Below are 23,789 nucleotides of genomic sequence, written 5' to 3'. Positions count from 1 at the left end.
ACTCAAGAGAGTTCTCTATGGAAGTACTTGGCTTCACATATTCTACGTTAATAATACAAAATGTACATTGTGGAGCGTCAAAATTTAAGCAAGTTCCCCCTAGTGACTTTTAATATAAAGCAGAACAGGTCTTGTTATGTTACGGGATTTTCACACACATCTTGTTGTTGATCTTTCCCCAAGCCTCTGCTCTCTCCGACTGCTCTCCCTGTCCTCTCTCCACCTGCTTCCTTCTGCTCCCATGACACACATATTCTGATTTCATTACTCTGTTTTAGAAAGATGTCTTTCCCTGTTTTAAAATGTCTGCTCGGTGCCATCTAGCTTGACCAGATCATTGGAGAAGCAGAAGGAACTGCTCCTTCCTTGGTGTCTATTCAGTGTTGTGGCAGAATCTAAATTCCTGCATACGGCCCTCACTTTGTACAGTTCACACCTTTCCATTTGCACCACTGAGTGCTTCAAGGGGCGGGGTCTTCCTTATTTGTGTGTAAAGATGCATTAGTCTAATGCTTGGTTCAATGACCAATGGTTGGTCACACTAACGAGTGGCTCAAATTTTCCGCACACGGAAAGAGCCACCTCAAAAGTTTTTGAACTCCCTGCAAAGAAAGTACTATTTTAAGTTAATTTTTGAAATGGGTTGAGTTTATAATCAAAATGACAGATGAGGAGTTTCTAAAGGTTGTAAAGATAGTTCAAGGATAAAACTAGTTATAGACAGCCAGATGGAGTTTTAAGAAGGCCAAAGTTCAGGTTTGCAGGTCTCTCTGACTGGCATGTTTTCTAGGTCTGGATTAGTTCTGCTATTATCTTGAGTCCAGATTCTGTCAGCAACTGTAGAATTGTTACTTCAGGAAATTCACCTGGATTACTAGTATCCGGGGAAGGAACACAGGCCCCCGGAGATTGGCTTCATCTTTCACCTTGTACAAGGCCACCATACGCACATGAATGCAATTCATCTAATTTATGATGAGTCTACTTTGCTATTGCATTATCCTCTTGTATTTTTATATGCTCCTGGAGAGTGTGAAATATGCCTCATATGTAATTATCTCTCCTCAGGTAGCTAGTGTTTTGTGATCATAGGGAGAACTCAATAAATATTTTCTGAAAAAATAAAAAGATGAATATGGTAGCTCAGACATTTTTCCAATTTAACATCTGAAGATGGAGGTAGTAAATATGATGAAATTATATTAATCAGAAGCTTGTGTTTACACAGTAGAGAAAGCAAGAAAAATACCCATAATTTCACCATCAAAGTCTACCCACTGTTGCAGTGTCGGACTGGATGGGGGAGATGGTTCAATGTGTGAAGAACTAGCTATACAAACATGAGAAGTAGAATTTTATCCCTAAGTCCCGTAGGAAGAAAATCCAGGCTTGGTGGCACATGTTTATAATTGAAGTACTAGAGGGGAAGAAACAGGGTGGATCCCTAAGGTCCACCATTGAACCAATCTAGTCTCCCTTGGTGAGCTGTAGGTCAGTGAGACCCTGTCTTAAACCAAACCCCACCCATACAGGGATAGATAATGTCTCCCGCATAACCCACAGCTAAGTTTGTCCTTTGGTCTCCATACATATGGGCATGTGCACAGCATATGACTGTACACCCATGTACATAAGCACTTACACTCACATAAAGATATTAGATTATTTCCATCTATAAGCAGTTTATATAAAACATATCTTTATTTGTAGTAACCATAATATGTGTGCAAGTTTGTGTCTTGAGATTTTTTATTTGAAATTAAAATATTCATAAAAATCATATATACTATCTTGTTCTGGTTTAATTCTACAATAACAAGGAAAAAACCCTGTTGATGCCAAGAACATTTTCAGAAACAGAATATTTACTTGAAACTACATGGTTTCTTTCCTTACTTAAAAATTTATTTTATTGTTTTAGTCTATCTATCTATTCATCTATCTATCTATCTATCTATCTATCTATCTATCTATCTATCTATCATGTGTCTGTGCACATGCATGTGACTGTGTGTGTTTTTGTGCACAGTGCCTACAGAGATCAGCAGTGGATGTCAGATATTTCTAGAATTGGAGATTCAGGTGATTGAGAGTTGCCCAATGTGATTTCTGGGACCTGAACTTGGGTCCTCTGCAAAAACACCACGTTCATTTAATCACTAAATCATCTCTCCAGTTCCAGATTTATTTTATTCTTAATTATGTGTACGCATGTGTTTATATGTGACTATAAGACCATGTGAGTGCAGGTGCCCAGGAGTCTAGAAAAGGACATTTGACACCTGGACCTGAAGTTAACAGATGACTTTTAGCCAACCAATGTGGGTGCTAGAAACCAAATCAGGGTCCTTTGTAAGTGCAGTGTTTATATTTAATTTCCAAGCTATTTCTCCAGTCTCCAAATGCTATTTTTTTAATAAATAAAAAAGACAGAATCTCAATATGTAGTCCTGGCTATCTTGGAACTCACCTGACTGGCCTTGAACTCTGGGAGTGCTGACATTAAAGGTGTGTACCACCATGCTCTGGTGGATGGTTTTCTTAAGTGCTAATTCTTTTATTATCATATTTATTAAATTTTCCCTTGTTTTATTTAAATATTTCTTTTCCACATAAAAGGCCAGATTAAACAATTTAGACACAGAGAATGTCTTGGTTTTCCTTTTGACTATTTTCAAACAACAAGTACTTACTGCCAAACAGCTTTTAAGAATTTTGTCCAAATATTTTCTCTTTATAGTAATGCATGTCTATTTCAAATTCACTGTGTGTGTGTGTGTGTGTGTGTATGTGTGTGTGTGTGTGTGTGTGTGTGTGTGTGCGTGTGTGTATAAAACCTTGACTGATTAACTTAAATGGAAAAAAATTTCCAACTTTGTTTATTTTTTGAAGGGAGGTTGAGCTTAATGTTTAGGTCTAGTTTTTTCTAATACATTTATTATTTTTGTTCTTTTATGAATTGTTCTCTCGTGTGCTTCTATGTACTTTTCTTACCAAATTGGTTTGTTATTTTATTTTATAAAGTTTGTTATGTCCTGCAGGCATGGTCACTTTGCCTTAGCAGACACTCATGAATCTTTTCTGAAGCCTGGTAAACCCAGTGGCAGCTGGCAGCCACAGCAGCTGCTTGGTGAACTGTTGCAATGCAGCTCTGAGTAAGCTGGGTTACTAAACGGTCCCTCTTCCTGTTCTGTCTTGCACAAGTGAGGCTTGACTGCTGGGGTCTGTGACAGTCATCAATCTTTTCGTTTGTCTCGGCTATTATTAGACAGGTCCAAAAAGGGCTGGGGGAGTTGGTGCTGTGAGCATATTCAATTTGTGTTGCTCTTTGAACTTTGAAATATTGCCACTGAGTCAATATGGCTTGCTCCTCACTTGAGCAAATTGCCAACAGCTTGTGTGTGGCTCCGTAAGAATAATGAGAACCTCATTTTAGGAGAGGGGACAGATTGTGTCTGTACTTGGCAACCCACATCCTGCTGCAGCTGGGATTGCTTGAGACTCTCCATGGAGCAGTGGGCTCCTCCGACAGAAAAATGTCCACTTTCTGAGGAGCTGTTGAGTCTGTTAGCGTCTGACAGGAACCCCTTCTGTAGCCCGACATTCCTTCCCAAACCACTGGACGTGACAAAAGTCTCTTTTCATCATTTTATCTGAGAACTAAATGCTAAATGCCTTTAGTCACACTGTTAGCTAAGGCTCCTTCATATAACAAGCTGTATTTAAAAATCTACGTCAAAACATATGGGTAGTATCTTTATAGGTTTTTTTAATGTACTTTTATTTTACGAGTATGAGTGTTTTGCCATCACGTATGTCTGCACACTTTGTGAATGTCTGGTGCTTTGGAAGCCAGAGATAGAGCCAGAATCCTGGGACTGAAGTTACAAATGTCTATGAGCCATCATGTGGATGCTGGGAATAGAACCCAGATCCTATGGGTGAGCAGTCAGGGCTCTTGACCTGTGAGCTATCTCTTCAGTATTTTTAATACTTAAAAAAAGAAAAACCTTATGAAGTAAAAGGAACCTAAGGTATGAAAATTATTCTATAGTAAAGAAAACAAAGACTTTTCACCCAAGAGCAAAGGTTTTAGACAGAATTAGTAAAAAAGAGATAGAAATCACCTCTGTCTGGAAACCACAAAGAGCCCCTCTTCGTTATTTAGATCCAGATTTCATTTTTTTATAAGTTTACAATGCCTCCTTGTTACTCATAGGATTAAATTTAGAGTCATCTTGGCCATATTGTCTATGCAAATTTCATTTCTCTTTTATAAACAAGCATTTACACATAAAATTCTATGTATTTCAAGTGTATGGTTTGCTGTTTTGACGAACGTATGCATTGTGACGGCATCGACCACAGAGCAGCTAACTGGAGGACTCCTGATCTCAGTGTCATTGCTATCTGTTTGTATGTTTTTGAACGCTTCAGCACTGCTAAATATTTTCTAGTCAGCTTTCTTGGTTCTACCTCAGGAAGCTTGCACGTATACTCTGCAGGAAACAAACCTACTCCAGGCTCTGTCTGTGTGATTAACTTCTTCAGACATCTACCTGCTGTTCAGTAATCTCCTCCAGTTTTGCCTCCTAGACACTATGTCAAGTCAAGTATCCACAGTAAATCTCTCTATGTTTTATGTGTGTGTACTGTTATTGTCTAGAAATGAAAATTCATTGTATTTGATTAACAATACAGCAATATCTGGCTGTAACATTTTCTAACCTGACCCTTGCTATCAAAACCTCTAGATAAAAGTTGGATATTTTTGGTCTCTTTTAGCCCCTTGTACTTTATAGGGAACAGAACGCTAAATACTTCACAAGACTATGAAGACCAGGAATTTTTTCATGCATTATGGAGTCAGTAGTAATTATTTGGCATTTTTCTCCTAACATATTAAACAGATTTCCGTGACAATCATATTTGTAGTGTATGGAAGGACACATGAGCTTTTTATTAATTTCGTATTTTAGATTATGTCAAAGACACATAAAATAGATTTCTATCTTGTGGAATGGCTCCTAATCTTCAAGGAAGTGATTGGAAAAGCATTTTAAATGATAGTTTCAAATATCCAAAGAGGCCACAATTGGCAAATTTTTTAAAAACTATATACAAATAATTGTAGCTATACTATTTGAAATAACATCCTTGTATCATGGTGGCTATGTGAAGGAAGAAGGTTATGTTAGTCTGGAATGTACCTTCGTAGTTAGAGTTCTTCCCTAGTGTGTACAAGACTCTGGGTTTGATCCCTAACACTGAAAATAAAATAAAAATAATGACATGTAGATTGAACCCTGGCAGTTTAGGAAGAGAACAACTTGGAGGAGACCAAGTTGAGATCCTGGGAAGCTATCTAAAAAAGTGAGAAATTAGTCATGAACAATTATTATGCAATGTGAGGGAGAAATACCTTACAAATTACAAGTTAGTATTGGAGTTAGTGATGAGAGAGTAGAATATCTATTCTCTCTGATCTCAGCTAATGACACAATTCATCTTTATCCATTGGTCTGAAGAGGCAGTCTCTATACTCAAAGGAAGGAGAAAGGTCAAAATTGAAGTTCCTGAGATAGGGAAAAAAGCTTAAATGAAGGTGGCACTTGTTGTCTTTAGGAAGTTTTGGGACTTGACTGCTATTCTTCAGATCTGAGAGAAAGAAACACACCATATACTAAAAAAAAAAAACCCTCAGTATGCATTAACAGCTACACCAACACAGCACTTGCCACAAGCCAGAAACTGAATTAAATGTTCCCTGAAAGCCTTTTCTCTAATTTTCCAGCAGTCTAATAACATAGACTCCACAGTAGTCTCACTTTACAGATTAATAACCTGAGGCAAAGGTTCCTAAAATTTACTTTTTTAAAAAAAAATTCAAAACCATGCACCCCGTTATCGGTTAACAGATTGCATTCTTTCTTTGGTACCTATGAAGCATTGGTTTGACAACCTCAGTTTATACAAAACTCTGCAGTGCTCATAGTCTTTATATAAAGTAACATCATATATGCATATCACTTATGGACAATCTCTTGTGTAATCCATATCATCTGTGGATTTTTATAATACCTCATGCAATGTCAGTAGTGTATAAACAACTGTCATCCTGTACTCTCAGGCAATAATCACAGCAAGAATATTTATGTTCAACACAAAGACAAAATATTTGAAAATTCATAGAAATCCATAGTGAGTTGTGGATATAGATTGAAGGCATACATAGGGCCAGTTATATGTCGAAGTATCACATTGTATATGTCATAGTCTATGTTGCTAACAACTACCTCCTATTTCTTACCTTTTAATTTTTTCATATGGTTTTACATACAGTTTATCTAGATGGTTTAAGATAAGCGAAATCATGGCTGCAAGATTACACTGAGGGACACAATTCTGTGCTATTCTTCAGTACTCTGAGTTAGTGAAAGGCACACTGGGTTGAGTATCGAGATGAATGGATACTCATAGCAGATATGCATTCTCTAAGTTTGTAAGGTGCTTTACATTCTTGAAGGCTGCACTGGATCAGCTGACACCTTTGGATATCTATAGAACAGATTCATTTCTAGTTGTGCACTGTTGAGTGCAGGGATGCTGGTACACATATGAATACATGTGACCAACACACTTAAAATAGTATAATAAAGGCATGAATGGAAGTGATCTTCTCTTGTCTCAGTATAAATGCGGATATTTCTGTTGAACCTTGGACCTTGAAGTCATCAAGGGATTGCAGGAAAGAAGTGACCACTATTCTCCCATGTGATAATATTCCTCCTACGAGAAACATCAGTATCTTTACTTTGAAAATGGTGGTGTATCTCTGACTCTTTGACCTGCTCTTTGTACACTTTTCTCCCTATTGGTTGGCTTGTCCAGCCTTGATATGAGGGCTTAGCCTCTTCTTATTGCATCTTGTTGTCTCTTGGATGCCTGTTCTCTTCTGAAGAGGAAATGGAAGGGAATGGAGCTGGGAGGAACAAAATGAGGGAAAACTGGTCTGAATGTAATATATGAGAGAAAAATCTATTTTCAATAAAAAAGACTAAAAAGAAAATTGTATACTTCTCTGCTTCTCACCACTAAGGAAAAATAAACATAGAGGTATATAGAAAGAAAAGATATGTATGATACAGTCTTCTGAGAATCAAGATTGATCAATAATGCTTTCAGAAATAGGAAGCATTCTTAACATATGGCCTTGTGGAATTGGCAGCTTATCATACCATACTTTTCTATAAGTGATTTATCACTGGATCAGGTTCTCTTTGCTCTGTCTTGTTATTATAGGTTATCTGAGAAAGATACTTTCAGAAATATCGACAGATGTCTTTGAATTATTATTTTGGAACCCATAAAGACATTTTTCTCCCTTTGGTTTTAATGTCCTTAACTTCAGCACTAACACAAAGCGTTTTGGCTGCTGGGTATTGTCTGAACATCTATAATGGTAGTGAATAATATTAATTAAGAAGGCTATGCTTTTAGCCTCACAGTTCTCTGGCTCCAAGAGCTGTTTTCAATAAATTCACTGCCTGGGATTATTTTCTTTTCATTGTAAAATTGAGACAGGCTCACAAGCGTGGAATACCTTCCAATTTTTCAACGAAGCAGGCTCAGTCCTTCAAAGGCTTACCAATTGAGCTCAAGGGAAGTGACTTATTCTGCTGGGAAAAACATTTTTGGCTTATTGTTATTTTAATTGCATACAGGAGACCACAGAGGAAGAGATGAGGTAGCAAAGACCCTTAGCTAGGCTGGAGGATGACTTGTATGTGTGGAACTCTGTGCTAACGGAGAAAAAGGACAAAAAATACATTTACTTAGAGCCTCTGGGGCAAGGTGCAAAGCGCCTAGGCTGGAAGGACAGAGATTAAGAACGCCAGTGCTTGAGATCTGCAGGGTGACAGTCAGCAGCAGGGCCTTGGACCTTTTTTGGTTAGTGTCCTGCCACCTGATTAGTTCCGACTTGACTTTGAGTTCTAATGTCCTTTTGGTTATCTGTCTGTCTGTCTGTTTATTTATTTATTTAGGTTTTTGGTTTGTTTCATCTATGTCCTTAGCGTATAGTAACCCATTTCCCATTTGCTGGTGATTTCTTTCTTTGTGGTTGGGTGATTTTTGAATTGACTTTGTCTATCAGATATATACAGTCACCAAAATAGGAATTATCTCTTCAAAGCTTTAGACATGTCCCAAGTGGTGGTGGTGCTGGTGGTGGGGTGTCAAAGCAAAACTGAAGTCTAAATAAACTGTTTCAGTTAGTAATCTCCCAAATGCTGAATATAAATAGAAAATAAGGCCTAGGTATGGTATAAGCAGTATTTCAAATTTATCCACTTGTAAGGATCAGTGTAGAGTGATCATTCCCCAAACCACACACACACACACACACACACACACACACACACACACACACACACACAAGCTTACAAACACACACACAGAACAACCAAGAGTGGACTCAACAGGTTGCTTCTGTAGATATTTGGGCATACACATATATAAATGTGACAATAATAAAGAAAAATATAAGATCAATTTGAGAGTTGGGGCCAGACATGGGAGGGGTTTGAGAGAGGGTAACTGGGAGGGGCTGTAAAGAGGAAAGGGATGGAGGGAAGTGACATAATTGGATTTCAATTAAAAGCACATGAGATAAATAAATAGAAGAAATTACCTAGAGGTGAGAAAATTGTATTTTCATATACACCAGACTGAGAGAAATCAGTGTCTTTCTGCCTCCTGAGCGTGGGCGTTAAAGGTCTCTGCCACCATACCTTGCTATTTTCATGCTTAAAAGTGTGGTTACATTCCCCAGCTCACCTCTTCCATTTTAGTTTAGATATCTATTTGCTATCATTTGAATATGGTTAGTGCTCCAAGAGTCCAGGGTATTTAAAGTTTGGAATGTGGTGTTGGAATGTGGTGGAACATTTAGGAGATAGGATCGGAGAGGAAGTTCTTAGTTCACCAGAGAGATACGAAGTAGTTTGAGCTTTCAATATGATCCCTTTGCAAAGCTTTTTTATTTTTTTGAAAATGATGCTAGCAACTTGAATTTTCATGAGAAGATTATTCCAACAAGAACAAGCCTGGCATATCCCATGCTCTTTCTCTCTGGTTTTATTTGGGATGTGACTACTGGTTTCTGTCATAGGCTTTGCCTAGAATGTGCAGAAATCCCCTGACCTTACTAGAGGCTGAAGAAGCAGATTTGCCTCGCCTTGGACTCTTATGCTAAAAAATTATCTAAAGAAACTGCTTCTTCATAAATAGACCACGATGGCTGTTTTGTTATGCAGTGATAAGCTGACTAATACACCATACAATTAAACACTCTGCTGTGATAATTAAAGTTAAGAGTAAGAAGGCCTAGGGATAGAAAGTCCCTTGTGCCCAAGTCTCAGAGTTTCTTTGAGCCTGGATTCAAACTGTTGTCTGCTTGGTGATGTCTCTTCACTGTCTCTATAGATAAAGATATGTATCCCCATGAATTAAGGCATATAAGATGGCATATAAGAACATGCTTTATGTGGCATGAGTATTCAAATTAAATTAGTACAGTGTGGTTGTTGTATCATTTGCAAAGAACAACAGATCATATTATGCAAGCAAAACTATCTCTACTGCAAAGTTGTTTTTTTTTTCTTTTAACATTGACTCTGGTTTTCAGTACAGTAAATGTGTTTAGTGATAGCATCTGTGTTCCCAGAAACGAAAACTGAAAACTTGCAGTCATTTGGGTCAGAGTACAAGTCTGAGCACTGAGAAATCTTCCCTTTCTAGCGGGAGGAAGATGGTCTGAGCGCTGAGAAATCTTTCCGCTTTAGTGGGAGGAAGATGGTCATACAAAGCTAGTCCAAATTTCTCTTATATTATCTGGTCTTATAAATGCTTTGAGTAGTGCCGCAAGTTATGACTGTCATTTCTAGCCTTTCAAGTGCGAATATGACTTGAGATCTATTTTAATTTCCTAGAATATTAAGATCTGTGGTTCTGCTGTGTTTACGAGCAGAAGAGAAATAGGAACATATTTGGATTTGGGTTTTCCCCATTTCCAGTGCAAATGAGTTATTTTTCTTTCATAAAAAGGTGTGCCTACTTACACACCTACAGTGTGCCTTTTTCAAAGAATGGCTTTTGAATATTCATGCAGATTTTATTTCTTATGACCTTATGTAGGCTCTGAGCTGTAAAATCTAAAGCGTGTGAGTTTTTGTAGTGGAGCAGTAATTTTGTGACATTTGAATGCCATGCCTTCTCCTTAGCCAGTTTGCATACTGCATGCATACTAAACTTGAGGATTTTTTTTTTCTGAAGAGAACACAAGATGGGTTGCTGGCTGATTGTGACATAACTGGTCACTCTGAACCAACTGTATTTTATAAGCTTTTCTGTCTTGACTGGCCCATCCTACTGAGAACCAGACGAGCATTTCGGTCATGCCAATTGCACCTCAGTTAGCAGGTTGCCTCCCTATTACTTTGACCTGAGTGCTTAATAGGAGACACCTCATCTTGCATGAAGATGTAAGGCAAATGGGGCTGGAAGCTGCGGAAACTGCACTCACGTGCTTCTAAGCTGTGGTCAGCTTCTCCCTGAAGGGTTGTAATCTCCCGAGCAACTTCCTTTTGTGGGGAGTAGCAAAGTGTAGAAACGCCCGCCAGAGTGGCCTCGCTGCAGGAACAGGGTTAGGAGCTGTCTTTCTCAGAAGAGCCACCTTGCCTGGCAGTAGACCAAGGATGGCCCTTTCCTGTCTTGACGCAGGCCCCGCCTCCTTGTCAGTTAACAGTCTGGGAAGAGACTCAAAGCACAGCTGTGGCTGTTGGTGCCACATGTCCCCTCTCTCGTGGTGCTTCTTACATGGTGACTGCCAGCTGTAGGTGATCAGGTATGCTGCCCCTTTCTTGAGGGCACAGGGACAAGAACACAGGGATCAGTCTATGGACCAGGCAAAGGCAGAGTTTGGGGAGGGGGGGGTCTGTGTTTATGAAGATTAAGACATTTCTACTTGAAATTAGAAGCAGATAGACAAGATGACTTTGATAACTGTATCAGGTATGCTCAATCAATAGAAGCCTGGGAATATACTTGTTTAATGAGAATGAATTGATGATAAAAAAATGTCTTAGAAAGAAATATTATAATGTTGTTGAATGACTTGGGAATGTCTAGGCTCTAATCTGTTTCTTTTGCTATACTCTTGAAGTAGAGTTACTGAAGTTATCTCCAGAGAGAGGCGATATCTCCTAAGGTTCTGTGTGCTTCTTTTCCCATGGATGTTTCAGTAGTTTCTCTTTACCGAAAATACAAGTTCTGTGGCTACTCAAGGACTTCCCATCTCCTTAGGAATGAGTCAAGACATTCTTACTGCGGCTGGCGTGGTATTCTTTGGTTTGATCCTGACCCCCCTCTTTCTCACTTTGCCACACTCTTACTCTCAGGGACTTCATTCAGGTCCCCCCGACTTCCCTGCTGTTCCTTGAAATATGCTGTGCACACTCCTTCTCAGCGTCTTTCCACCTACATTTCCCTCAATTAGAATGTTCTTCCTCCAGATGTCCACATGAGTCATTTCCTCATGTCCCTCCTGTCTCTGTCCAAATGGCACTTTAGAGGAAGGCTTTCTATGGCTGTGCTGTCTAAAATAACACATCCACACATGCCCCATAACTTCCCTTCCGCTTCAACCCTGACATCTTCCTCCTGGCTCTTAGGACTAATGACTGCCACGTTCTATTAAATGGAAGCACCAGAAATTGTCTCTTAGTGAGTCAGAAGCTGAATGTGTACCATTTTGTTATATGGTTATATGGTTGAATCTAAACTGAATTTGTTAATTGGTTTGTTACTTCCAAACCTTCTTTTCATGAGTCCTGACATTTGTTTTGATTTTGTTCACATCTCTAGTACGTAAAACATAGCAGGCATTTAGAAAAGTTGCTTCGAATGAGTGTAAATGAAGATGCTAACTAGTGGGAATTGCCGGTAGTAAACAGAGGAAACTTAAATAGTAAGTCATTTCTGTATGTGCAATTAAGAGGAGACTCCAGAATAAACGGACTTTGGAGAGAATGTAAAAAATTTATGAAGGATTTATTTGAAGCCAAGTGAAATGTAGTTTCTAACTTGAGGTCTGGGATGTTTATGGACTTTAGTTAATTATAGTTTTCTGAAATTGTGACTGTAAGCCTTTTTATTTTTGTGTGTGTGTGTATCCATGTGAATGTATGGTGTGTTTGTATGGGTATCCATGGAGGCCAGGAGAAGGTACTGAATCTCCTGAAGTTGGAGTTACAGGGCTTATGAACCAGAGCTTTGGAAGCCAAACTTAGGTTTTCTGGAACAGTAGCGTGTGCTCTTAACCACTGAGCCATCTTTCAATCCCAGCATAACACTATGATAATATAGCTCTGAATTGAGAGAGTTTTGCAATTGGTGAATTATAGGGATTAATCTTGCCAATTGTGATAAAGTTCATTTTTGGGGGAAGGGGATCCAGTTTCAGCCCTGTTGTAAAAATGTGATGCATGGTTTAAAATACCAACCGCACTGTATTCAGGGCATTAGACAGAAGAGACAAGCTGTCCTATGCACATGTGGTTGTGAAAGGAAATAAAGACATTCCCCGAGTCAGAAATAAAACTGGAAAAGAAAACGAAGTCTTTTCAGCTGATGCTGAGTCTCTTTGAAAGGTGGCGTTTGTCCCACCTGCCAAGAACTGGGTTTCAAACCTGAAGTATAGATAAGAAATGCAAAAATCAGATTGTGGATTAGAACACAGACATTTAGTATACAGTTGTAACCTTTTAGCAAGAGGGACTAGGGAAATAGCCTTCTGTACAACTAGACAACAAAGTCATGCCTTACAAAGTTATATAGTCCACAAAGAACTTGGCTGTAGATTTGTACTTCTTGTGGAGTTAGAATTTTAATTCATATGTAAAAGAAGAAAAAAAAAACACCTCAGTTTGAAAGACTAACCACAAAGGCTCAGGTTTCTAACATGCCTAAGGTATTTAGAAAAATTACTGCAAGCATCATGGGAGAGATATAGCGTTGAACCGAGCTTTACAAGGTTTCTACGGATAAAATACCTTTGAAAGACTAACTCTTAATCATAAAACACACAGTAAAAAAACCTACCATAAAATCTAGCGTAGCAGAGTGAGGTCATCACAATCTAGCATCTTCAAATGTCACAGAGATCATATTAAACAACATTGAAAATGAACATAATGAATGACTTATAAATATATGGAAAACTAAAACGTTCCAAATAAGAGCTAGAATCCTCCAAATGAAAAGTAATGAAGCAGAAGTTGTAGGTTCTTCATAGGTAAAGCAAGAGTGAGCCTTCAGTGCAACAACAGAGAGGCTGCAGAAGATGAGGAGCTTAGAAATACAAAGGGGGAAGAACCACGTAAGAAGTTGTGAGGCTTTTCAGCAAGTCTTCAACAAGCCATCTAGGAGGCAATATCTGCTCATAGTACACATGAATGAACAACTTTAAAAAGGCCACTGATATCTCAGCTGATTAACACAGATGTAAACAATTCATAAGTCAAACAAGAGTGAGTAAAAAATGGAAAATAGTTCCAATGAATGCTCATTTTTAACTCATGGAAAATTTAGGGGAAGTAACAGAGGTGATAGAAAATGACAGCCTTGCATATGTGGATTTGGAGTGAAAAGATAAAGGCATGAAGATTAGGAGGCTTAGCATCCAATTCTAGAACTTAGAAAGCACACAGGCAAAAGTAAACAGAAAAATATCCAAGGGAGAATGTATGTACTAATAAAATAGAAACCGAAACTCAAATCCAATTTCTGAAAGTCATTCTGCGAAATAGGGTGGCTTATAGTAGATTTGAGCAAGAAAAAAGCTGGTGATAATATGTCGGAGGTGATGCTTTTAATCTGGTGCATCAGAGTGATAACACCTAGCTTGTTTATAGTCAACTGGTGGCCGTCAGGATTACTGAATGGAAAGGAGGAAATAGAGGCAGAAGGCAAAAGCAGACACTAAATTATCATTCATTAAAAACAAGAGACCTTATAGGAAAACTATTAGAAATAATGCAAATAGATTCAGGATAAAGTGATAGATAAAAAAAGCATTATTTGTATATTCCAGAAATAATTAGAAAAATCAGCTTTAAAGGAGATATTACAGGTGCTAGTGAGCACTAGCTATGCAAACATGGAGACTCGGGTTCAGTCCCCTAGAATCCATGTGAGGAGACTCGAATTACTGCCCTGTGCCTGTAATTCCACTACTATGGAGATGGAGTAGGAGGAACTCTGAGGCTTCTCAGCCAGACACTCTAGAACCCGAGTTCTAGGTTCAGCAAGGGAGTCTGCCCCTACCCCCCAAGAAGATGTAAAATTATGGAAGGGAGTTGACACTGATCTCTAGTCTCTACATGCCTGTGCACATATGTTCATGCCCCATCCTCCAACGGGTGCACATAATACACAATAAAACAGAAAACATTAAAAAACAGGAATAATATTAACAAAAATTACAGGAATGTATAAATAAATGAACTAAGCTAAGTATGGAAGTTCCTTTCAGATGAAATTGGGAAGGGTTTAGGTAAGACATGTGGAACTTAAATAAATGTAAATGTATACCATAGTTAAAGTACAGTGACTAGCGTACACAGCCCAGCCCCGCCTGTATTTACGTACATTGTTTGTCTTCTGCTGCTTGATTGTCTGTCCTAGAAAAATTTGCTTTTAGTGTTTCAATTTATTATTAATTGGTAATACAAGATTATAGAATTATTTTGAGAAATTTGGCAAGCTAATTCTGAAAACTGTGCAAATATCTAGAGCCAGTAGTAACCAATTCAGTTTTGAAGGAGACCACATAATGAGAGTTAAGATAAAAGTTGAGGAGTTAAGACATTCAAATATTGGCACAGCAATAGTAAAATGGTACATAGCAAGTCTAAAACTGTGCATGTCTGAGGACATGTGACAAATCCAGGGGGAAGGTCACATGGAGGACACAAAGATATAGAAGTATTCACACTGAGCAAATAAAAATTACAGGAGCCCTTTCTCATGGCTTAGAAACACTAAAATATGGGTGTGTGAGGGGGGTCGTAGAAATTGCTCAGCAGTTAAGAGAGCACACTGCTGTTCCAGAGGACTGGAGTTTGACTCCCAGAATCTATGTGGGAAATTTCACAACAGCCTATAATTCCAGAACCAGTAGGATCTGACACCTTTGGCCTCTGTGGTACCCATGTGCACACAGCATAATTTAAGAAAAGGCAATAAAAAATGAATCTTAAAAAAACATCCAACTATATTGTTTGTGTTCTGCCTTTATCTTGTCAGAAGTTATTTGAAGAGGCCTAGAGCAAAAAAGTAGCAAGCAAAAATCAATTTCCTAATCTCTCCACCTCGGTTGGCAAGCAGATTATTATCATCAGAAAATTCTGATTTGATAAACTAATAAAGGATTAAAATCTATCTACTATGCACCATTGTCTTTAAAGTTCCTAAGAAAATAAGTGATAAACTATAAAATGTTTTAAAGCCCAAGGAAGGTAGAATCAAATAATTCCTAAAAAAAATGTGTTATTTTTATCCAATGATGATGTGCATTTAATATGTGCCCTTGAACAAGCACTGAAGGCATCACCTACAAAGGCATGAAAAGAAAAGAATCTTAGGCTGAATTCCAGGTTTGCTAAAGATGAGTCTGCGCTGACAATTACTTTGAACTATATGTAATGTAATATAAGTATTCCAGAGCAGGAAAAAAACGTTGATGGGAAATTGGTGAAATCTTTACAAACTCTGTAGTTTGCTTGATAACATTTTAGAAATATGAACAATTTGGTTTTGGCTGTGGTGTGTGGCTGTGTAAGATGATACTATTAGAAGCCATGTGAAGAGTATATGGGAATCCTCTATATTATCTTTGCAACCTTTCTGGCAATTTAAAATCATATAAAATTAAAGTGTTTTGTGTTTTTGAAAAATAGCTACAGGCTATAAAATGATTCTTTTGCTCACTAAAGTTTGAGAAATACTGCTAAGGTATTCTTGGAAAAGATATAATTTCCAGAAACTTTAGATTTTCTATCCCACGGCTTAGAAACATTTTTCTGGTGATTCTCATATGTGATAAATATAAGAATCCTAGTTTAGAATTCTCTTTAAAAGCTTCTATTCTTTGCACAGTGTAATAGAAATTTCCTAGTTTTGTTCTGCAAGTGCCAGCCAGTCTGTGGTCTGATACAAGACTATTATAAAATTTTGAACAGTCAATGGAACAATGAGAAAAAGAAAAAATAACAGTGTTCAATTTGATTAGTAGCAAAAAGCCCGTAGACCAGAAAGAGAACAAAATCTTGTGAAAATTGGTTGAAAACTCATCCGTTTAGCTATGTAGGGATTGGGCTAAATGATTAAGCAAATGACGAAATGCTTATTCAAGAATGTCTACTAAATCTGGGTTATTTAGTGTGAGTTTATGGTATTTAAACCACAGCCCACTCACCACTCCTTTGACTTTCTGCCCTAGCACATTAGATGCTGTATTTGACATAGGTGTAGTCAAAGCATTGGGCTCTCTTTCTCTCACAATATTGAAGTCTACCGTGAAGAGGTGGGCCACCGGCATTTCTAACGCCATCCTTCAGTTCATTGTTCTAGAATCTTTCAGGTGAGAGGACTGAACAATCTGGAGCCCCTTTCCTCCATTCACCCCTATCTTAAAGGGTAGAAATTAGCTCCAGAAACGGCAGACCCAGGATTGTGGGATCTAACTATCTTGTTCCAAACTGCCTATAATTTAGAAGTATACATTGGGAAAAGAGAACTTGAAATAACTTTGAGTACTTTTCTTATAAAGCTAAAGTTAGATGGTTCAAGAAAAATTATTTTCTCAAATCCAAAGACTGGTTGAAGATCTTCTCTGGGGGAAAAAGACAAGCTCTGAGACAGAGCGCCAAAGAATATCCAGAAGAATGGCATTATTTGAAGCAGAATATGAGAAGTTCATGACCAAATTATTGTTGAAAATAACAGAAGTCTTGGAAGTAGGTAATTAAGAAAATTGACATACCTTCTGCTTTATTTAAACAGAAAAGGGTTAATGGTGTGGGAAATACTTCTGTATATGTGTTGCTTTTACTGTTTAATGAATAAAGCTGTTTTAACCAGAGACTTAGCAGAATAGAGCAAGGCAGGAATTCCAAGCAGACAGATGAGGAAAGAAGGCAGAGTCAGGGAGATGCCATGCCGCCTAAGAAGAACGATGTCTGCGGGAGCCCACTGGAAACTTGCCCGTAGAACATGAACACGTGGAGATGCACAGATTAATAGAGATGGGTTAAGATATAAGAGTTAGCTAGCAATATGCCTCAGTGATTGGCTAAGAAGTGTTTTAATTAAAATATACCTAAGTGATTGGCCAAGAAGTGTTTTAATTAAAAACAAAACAAAACAAAAAATCAAGGGTATAGTAGTCATTATTGAAGGTTATAAAATCAAAAATTTTATCTTCAGAAACAGATAAATTTTCATAAAAATATAAAAGTGATTCATGGAAACCTGGAGGTATCATTAGTCCCCAGAGGAAAAATGAGTCAAGGGAAACTGCATTTGAGAAGACTCAGGTGTCAGAGTCAACAGACAGAAATATCAAAGCACGTACTATAAACATATTCAAGGAATTGAAAGAAACTGTACTTTCAAAGTAAAGGAAGATATGACAACATTCATCATATAAATAATATCAGTGCAAAGGTAGAAATGATAAAATTGAAATAAAGTGAAACTTCATAGTTGAAAATTAAAATAACCTGAGTTTTAAAACTCTACAGAGAAGGTTCAATGGGATTTATGTTGATAGATAAAGTTCAGTTTAAAGAACCCAGAGGAAAAAAAAACAATCAAGAAAATACAAGCAGAACCATCAGGAAGTGTGGGACACCATCAGTCAAAACAACCTATGTATAACTACAGTTGCAGAAAAGAGAGGAGAAAATATATTTGCAAAGAGTAATTTTTGAAAAATTCCCAGGCTTAATGAAAAACCATCAATCTACTTACACACAAAATCAATGAACTCCTAGTAAAATAAACTTATGGGGATCCATGCAAGGCACAATCTAGTGAAAGGTGGAAACACAAAGAACAAATCTCATAAGCAGGGAGAAAAGAAGACATTTATAAAAGTATCTCTGCAGCTGACTCCTCATGAGTAACAACGGAGACTAGAGGACAAACAGGGTTACAGAAATACAGTGATACCCAAGTCAACAAAAAAATTGAGAGATTTATATTCCTCCCTGAATTACCTAATAGAAATCATCATGGAAGTTCTTCAGGTAAAAAGAACCATTTTTTAAAAACACAGACAATCTAGATGAAATTTTAAAGTTGCTAGAAGAACAAAAACTACCAAAATGGACTGATATGAAATAAAATCTCCAAATTCAACCACAGATAAAGAGATTTGATTAGTATTTTAATTATGCACAACAAAGGAAAACCCCATGGATTCATTCCTATAGTATAGCAAAAATTCAACAATTAATATCAATCTTTAACAAATTTTCAAAAAGGAAAAATAAGTTGAAACATCATTAGTTGCTGTTGGAAATATAAAACAGTGTTATACCCTTGGAAGATATTTTGGTAGTTCCTATTTATATGTCATATGTGTGTATGTGTGTATCCAGAAGAAATGATGCTATACATCTTAATAAAAGTTTTATCTAAATGTTAATAGGTCTTGTTCAGAAAAAGTAAAATGTGGAAGCTATCCAAATATCTACAAACCAATGAGTCAAGCAGGGAACATAGTGCTGATACATGAGAGAAGCTACCCCCATAAAATTCCCCAAATATGGCTGCCTAAGCCTGAGTTTAACAAGGACACCAACAATAGAGACGCTAAAGCCCAGGAGGCCTCATCCCTCCATAAGGAACTATAGGTAACTAAGGGATACTGAGAGTGGGAGAAATAGTCTCCCCTGAGAAGAACACACCAGCCAGCTATCTAATAACAAATGGTCATTTCTGAAAACATACATACAAGTAACATCATCATACAGATTGATCAGGTTGCACTTATGTACTTAGCAATATGTATGCATATACACACATACACATATACATACCCATATATGTAACAACTATGAAAAAAGAGACCATGAATCTGAAAAAGAGCAATGAAGGGGTATATGGCAGGGCTTCTAGGGAGGAAAAGGAAGGCAGAAATGATGTAATTATATAATAATCTCAAAACATAGAGGAAATTATAAAAAGAGAGAAACTAGTAACCGAAGGTGACATATTGCATAATTTCTGGTGTAGGAAAGAATCGAGATTAGAATCTGACTAGAGCACTGAGATTATGTCAAGCAAAAGCGAGTATTAATGAAGTTAGGGCTGACATCTTATAAAATTGGTGATAGTAATGCCTGCATGTCTGACCCTAAATATAACAGAAATCCCTGAGTTCTGCATTTAACCTTTTGTGAATTTCATCTCAGAAACCACTTGTTAAAGTAATGTATGTGTGCACAGGTACTATGTTTATGGCAGACCAATAAAGGGTGGGCAAGGTCATCCAGCTGAGGAGGCTAGCCTGGGACCAGCCACATCCTCATAGCTATGTGACTCTGTGTCCGTATTATAATAATGCATCTCTGGCTTACTGTTTTAATGAGTGAAAAGGGTCCATCCTGGGAAAATTGCCCCCAGCACAACAGAAATGCTCAACGAGTGCTTGCTAAGTGAATATGGAATAGATGACCACAGTTTTGGTTTCTTGGGAAACTACTTTGGATTTATCTAACTTGACTGTCTTGTTTCTTTTTTGTTAAAATTCCCCTCTGTTAAAAATAAAAAGGAAGCGAGAGAGTAGGTGGCAGGCTTCTACTTGCCACAGGAAAAGTTGGCACTCTAGGAATGTTTCTTATGAAGTCTACAATCATACCGTTCTGTGAGCCCTGGCTTATGAATTCCATAGGAAAAAGCCCAGATGCAGTAGCTTACCTATAATCCCAGTACTTAGAAGGCCGAGGAGGAGATGTGCTGCCGCCTGAACTACATTGTGAGTTCCAGGCCAACCTGAGCTGCAGGGTGAGAACTTGTCCACTGGGATAAAAAGAAAATAAAAAGAATATGTTTGTCCAAGGCACATTGAAACTGTTAAATCAAAAGAAAACATTGCTAAAGTTTTAAGACTTACTATTATAGGAAACTCATCTTCAACTACCTCACAGAATGTCCATGCTGTAGCAGATCATAATGAATATGCACTGGAATTAGGGTGGGTGTGGATCATGGCTGTGTGAACTGCTGGAGTGTTTGTGTGTGTGCAAGTGTGTGTTTGTATGTATATGGGTATGTTTGCATGTACATGTATGTACATGTGTGTATGTGTTTGTATGTATATATGTGTTTGTATGTATATATGTGTGTATTTGTATGTATATATGTGTGTTTGTGTGTGTCTACAGCCTCATTCTGTGGTTCATGTTTAAGACTGAGTATTGAGAGCTGCATTTTATCCAAGGTTGTGTGCTACCTTACTCTGACAAAGTTTCTCTCTGAGGTTTTACCTGGGTCCCGGGCTTTCAGTGAGCGTCTGAAATGGTGCTGTCTGCGGTGACAGAAGCACATATTTATCCACACACACTTGCCCTGCAGGTTTCCAGGAAGTTCTTTTGCTAGCAAAATGGTGGCTGCTTCGCTTGTACGGATTCACTGCTTGGGCTTCTAATTTTTCCATGAATTCTTCGTGCTTCTTTTCAGCCTCGGGAAACTTTTGAAATCATTTGCTTTGATCCCCTTCTCCCCGACATGAAAGCGCTGACACTCTGCAGGAACACATGAAAGAGTGCGAGACCCCGTCCGCAGCATCCCACTCAGCTTCTCTACTGCTCGGTCTGGATGTTAAGGTCTCCTTTTGTGCCGTGACCAGCTGGAGCCGCGTTGCCATCTATGAAAAGGCTTGAAATAATTTTGCTTTTGGGATCCATGTGAGACAACTTGATGGACCCAGCTCCCGAGTGCTTGAGAAGCCCTGGCCACCTTTCTCATTGCAAATACAGATGGAAGGAGGCAGTGCTGGTTGCCTTTGTCCGGTGTGTCTCATGACTGCAGCTCTGATTTTCTTAAAAAATATAATAATTTTATTAATGTTTAGAGAATTTATATAGTATTCACAGCCACTCCCTAAATCCTCCCAGATCTACTTCTCAATACACTGCCCCCTTTTTATTTTTTGAAGATATTATCTCACTGTAGCTGTCTTGGTCTTCTAGTTCTTACAATCTGTCTCCCCCGTCTTTTCTGACGTTCCCTGAGCTACAAATGTAGCGCTTGTGGTATAATTGTATTCAGTCATGGTTAGGACAGCACAGTTGGTTGATCTCTATGTCTTGACAAGTTGTAGGGTTATGTTTTTGTACTGGTCTCCGTCTACTTCAAAGACAGCCTTCTTTGAAGAGGAGTGTGAGTTATACTTAGGTGTGGATCTGAGGATAAATTTTTAAGACGCAGTTAGAGATTATACTAATTTAGAAAAGTGGCAGTAACATGTTCTCCTCTAGGTTCTGTGGCCTTACCAGCTCCAGGTATTTGGCTTAATTTACAGTTCAGGCATGAATTTCTTCTTACTTAGCTTCTCTAGGAACATGCATTATAAGCCCAATGTCCTTTATTTATGGCTAGAAACCAAATATGAGTGAGTACATCCCATGTTCCTCTTTTTGGGTCTGGCTTACCTCACTCAGGATAGTGTTTTCTATTTCCATCCATTTGTATGCAAAATTCAAGAAGTCCTTGTTTTTTACTGCTGAGTAATACTCTAATATGTATATATTCCATACTTTCTTCATCCATTCTTCCGTTGAAGGGCATCTAGGTTGTTTCCAGGTTCTGGCTATTACAAACAATGCTGCCATGAACATAGTTGAGCATATACTTTTGTTGTATGATAGGGCCTCTCTTGGGTATATTTCTTGTATTGAATAGACCTTAAGTCTAATTAGATGATTATTGGTTACCACTAGATTATGAGTACCACTATTACGCCTATAGGAATATCTTGCCTTGCTGGTCATTGCTGTGGTTCATTGGTGTTACAAATGGATAGAGTATTGGTTTGCTTTCTCTGTTGCAAACTTGCATGGTTTCTTCCAAATCTCTGGGAGCTAGCTCTCAGTGTGAAACCTTCCAGTTCAGCTCCAGATTTTTCCTTCCAAGTCCTGTATTGGGATTAAACTGTATCTTCAGCAACAGCATATCGCCTTCCTTTTTAGAAGGCACCCAGGGCCAATAGCAATTGCCTTTATTGGAGCAGAAGGAGAGAGAGCACGAGCAAGGAACTCAGGACCGCGAGGGGTGCACCCACACATTGAGACAATGGGGCTGTTCTATGGGGAACTCACCAAGGCCAGCTGGCCTGGGTCTGAAAAAGCCTGGGATAAAACCGGACTCGCTGAACATAGCGGACAATGAGGACTACTGAGAAATCAAGAACAATGGCAATGGTTTCTGATCCTACTGCATGTACTGGCTTTGTAGGAGCCTAGGCAGTTTGGATGCTCACCTTAAGAGAACTGGATGGAGGTGGGGGTTCCTTGGACTTCCCACAGGGCAGGGAACCCTGATTGCTCTTCAGGCTGAGGAGGGACTTGATTGGGGGAGGGGGAGGGAAATGGGAGGCGGTGGCGGGGAAGAGACAGAAATCTTTAATAAATAAATAAATTTAAAAACATATTTAAAAAAAATAGATCCTCTCCCAACTAACAGCTCAAATGGAGGTTTCCCATGCCTGACACTGGGGCTTTGTTATAAAGTCTATATTATTTGGGGGAGCATTGTTATTCCAATTGACATAAATTCAATTATACCATATGTAATTTAATAGAGGAAATGTATAATCCCCTATGTCTTTCCCTCAGTGTCATTTCTTCCCCCTTTTCTCTCTCTTCCTCTGTGTTACCATTTCCCCTCCACCCCATTAAGTCTTCTTCACCACGTTTCCCCCCATTTTTCATGCACCTTTGATTTTTATTTCTCAAGTTTTGATTTGTGAACACATGAGACAAAGGAATAGAGATGCAGAATTTTGTGTCATCACAAACACTCAACAAAACGTCAGTGCCAAGAGAATGATTGCTTATCCTCTCAGTCATCCAGGAAGAACTGGCCGGAGACTTAAAGGATTTAAAGTTGCAAGAAGATAAGACAGGCTTATTCCCTGGCTTTAAAGGCTTAGGATAACCTTGCTCATACCTTTGCTGGCAATGGAATTATTGTCTTATAAGAGCAGAGATAAGAGTGATAACCAGAGTGCTGCTCAATATCAGCAGCTATTTTAAAGCTCCCCCCACAGTCCTTCATCATGTCTTAGTGTCACTAAACTTTATGTGACAGTCACTTAGACCTGATTTGATGGAAACAACTTAAATTTGCATACCCTGCACAGCCACTTTGTACCTGAAACAAAATTCTGAGGCACTCTTTTTGAAAGAAATGTTTGTTAGACTTATTAAGTGATTCATGGATTGAATCCATGTATTGTCTTGCATAGGATGGGAGGAAGGTGTACCATAGTGTACTTGGTAAGGTCAGAGGACAACTTACAGATGTCAGTTGTCTTTTTCCACCATGTGGGATCCAGAGATTGAATTCAGGTTGTCAGGCTTGGTGGAAAATGTATTAACCTACTCAGTTATTTCATCCATCCAGTGAATGGAGTGTGTGTGTGTGTGTGTGTGTGTGTT

Source organism: Microtus pennsylvanicus, chromosome 6 (assembly GCF_037038515.1).
Source record: "Microtus pennsylvanicus isolate mMicPen1 chromosome 6, mMicPen1.hap1, whole genome shotgun sequence".
NCBI lineage: Eukaryota > Metazoa > Chordata > Mammalia > Rodentia > Cricetidae > Microtus > Microtus pennsylvanicus.
The sequence above is the reverse complement of the archived record's forward strand: the minus strand, read 5'-3'. Positions refer to the sequence as shown.